Raw genomic sequence first — 2,996 nt, forward strand, 5'->3', positions numbered from 1 at the left:
CAATTACCTAGTGTGGTCTTGGCCAAAATGCAAAGCAATCCCAATATTTTTGAAGCCAACACCGTGGACCCTCTTTAGTGGTGCAACAAGCCCAAGTCCATGAACATATGATGAGTGATGTGGCATTTGAGGAGTGGTTGCCACTACATGCAACCAATAAGGAAAAGAATTGAATGAAACTTGGCCATTCCCCAAGTGCAAGGCGTCGACCATGTAGAAGAAAGGAAACATAAATTCCTTTACCCCACTCCCTAGGCGACGCCTCCAAGGTTCAGGAACCAAGGCTTCCTTCATTTATGATTTAAAAGTAGAGCCATTTTTTCCCTTTCCCCTAGGCGCAATGATCATCATGAAAGGAGCATGGCTTGTCTTACACACTTTACATTGAGTGTTGCACACTCAAGGTGACCTCATCTAACCCCCATGCATTGGGAAGAACGCTATGACACCCTTTCTCCTAGGGTTTCGGTCAAGGAAGGATAAAAGGCAAAAGCCTTACACACTAACCAATATTTCCTTATTAGTGATTAAAGCATTGAACCTTGTTTCCCTCCACCCTAGGCGTTACATGCAAGAGTCTCTCCTCCCCATGCGCATCACTTCCCAAGTGATTAAAGCTTGAACCTTGTTTCTCTCTAACCTAGGCGTTACATGCAAGAGTCTCTCCTCCCCATGCGCATGACAACCTTGAACAAGGTGAGAAGATTTGCCTATCCTACACTCAACCTAGGATCTAACCTATCCTCTCCTAGGCATGATGATTAAGGGGACTTGAATAAAATAGATGACCAAAGGCCTTTCCCCCATCCTAACCGTACACACCCAAGGAACCAAGGCAAAAGGTCACACTCCCTCACTCTTCCTTGCTTAACAAGGAACCAAAGAAAAGAAAAAGGACACCCTCCTTCCCTCATCAAGGCTTCGGCCTTCTCAAGAACAAGAAACAAAAAGAAACAAACCCGCTCTTCCACCTAAGGCTTCGGCCATTAGCACATCTAGGGCATAGAAGCATAAAAAATAACTTCAAGCCTTCTTCATCGTCTCCTCTTAGCCACCATCAACAAGGGTAAAAGTCTTATTCCATTTCCTTTAGTCATAACAAGATAGCAAGACCAAGTCTTTTTCGGTGTAGAGCAAATCAAGAAGATTATGAGAACCCTTCCATGCTTATAGAGGAACACGTGGAAGGTGAACACTTAGAAGATCAAGAGTGAAATATTTGGTGGAAGGATCACTCCATTGAACATCATCCTTTGAGGCCGAACCAAGGGTGCAAAGGAAGACCAAAGCATTGGGAACACCTACTTGGCTGAACTTGATCTCTTGTGGATTGAAAAGACGAGACAATAGTGTAAGTGATTTATGGTTGTAGAAGTAGTTTCCCTATGGTTGCCACCCCTTTATGTAAAGTGTTGGTTTGACTGCAATCTGTTATTTGGTGCTATACAATGATATATTTGGCTGTTCAGAATTAATGTTTTGTTCATGCAAGATGTGTTATGATGAAAGATGGTCTGTGCACTGATACCGCAGAGGCAACCTGACGAGGACCCTGGGTATTCGTCCGTAAGACCATGGAGAGTAATTGCCATGGCAGGATTGGTATGATGGTTTTGAAAGCATGATTTATCTTCCAAACTATGTTTCAAATGTTTTCCATCTATTATTGTATATGCTATTATATGACTATTGCAGGAGTAAGCATCATGGTTTGGAGGTTGCTCCAACTATGAGTCCTTACTGAGACCCCCAATCTCACCCCTCCTTGGGGATCCCCTTTCAGGTAAAAATGACCAAGTGGGTAAGGAAAGGAAAACGACTACTACGTCATGAAGATGATACCATGTAGTTACTTTTGGATAAAATTACTAAACTTTGTAATGAAGGGCTGTATGAGCAAGCTATGTATCTTGTGTTGGTTGAAGTCTTCGGGGACTATGACTACAATGAATCCTTATGGATTGAGTGATGCCTTTTATTTATAGTTGGATGACTGCAATGAATTTTGCTATTTATGCTACTTTAGACATTTGATATGCGCTTATGCTACTTTAGGCATTTGATATGCGTTTAAGGTACTATAATTGGGTGTTTGTATTTAAGAGGCTTTATGTTTTATGGACTATGCAATTAAGTCGTAAGACCCATATGATTTGGCCATGCATTGTTATTTAAGGTTAATTGACTAAATTTTAATATCACATAACGGGTTAAGAGGTATGAATAAGGCTAGGACTAGGGGTGATAATAAGGCCAGGGGCCTATTAGGGGCCTTAGGCCCGGCCCGTTTCGGCTCGGCTCGGCTCGTCTTTTTTTATTATTAAGCCCAGACTTATACTCATGCAAAAGCCTTTTTATTTAAAAGTCATCAGACTTCCATAGCCAAGCCCGGCCTTGAAGCCTTGTAGGCTGGCCCGTATACATTAAATTTATTTATTTTTTATATTTTTATATTAATCATTTCAACATCCTTTTCTCAGTTTTCTGTCTCTGCTCTATCTCTTCTCCCCGATCTAAGTCATTGTCCCACCAACAGGTAAATGAAGTAATGTTCATCATCTATTTTTATAAGCCATGCGGATTTCACGGCTTATAACGATGCTTATGGCAGCGACCGTGGAAGAAAATTTAATGTAAAATGTGGAAGAAAATTTATTGGTGGGGTTCAAATCTAGTGTAAAAATCTAGAATATTAAGGAATGTGGAAGAAAATTTAATGTAAAAAATCTAGAATGTGGAAGAAAAATAAGGAAAAGCAATGTAAAATAAAGTAAATGTGCTGTTGTTATTTTGATTTTTTAATATTAATGTTTTTTTATTATAAAAGAAACAACTATTATTTTCTTACAAAAAATACATATCAGTGCATGATTAATGGGCTAAATACTGCTATAAATTGGAAGGTAAGGTTTTTATTTTTAATAAATAAACAGGCCACAGGCTTGAGACAGGCTTTTATTTTTTGTAAACGAACCAGGCCACAGGCTAATATTATA

This window comes from Gastrolobium bilobum, unplaced genomic scaffold, assembly GCF_033153095.1.
Source record: "Gastrolobium bilobum isolate Gb01-03AN ecotype WA unplaced genomic scaffold, APGP_CSIRO_Gbil_v1 utg35549, whole genome shotgun sequence".
Classification (NCBI taxonomy): domain Eukaryota; kingdom Viridiplantae; phylum Streptophyta; class Magnoliopsida; order Fabales; family Fabaceae; genus Gastrolobium; species Gastrolobium bilobum.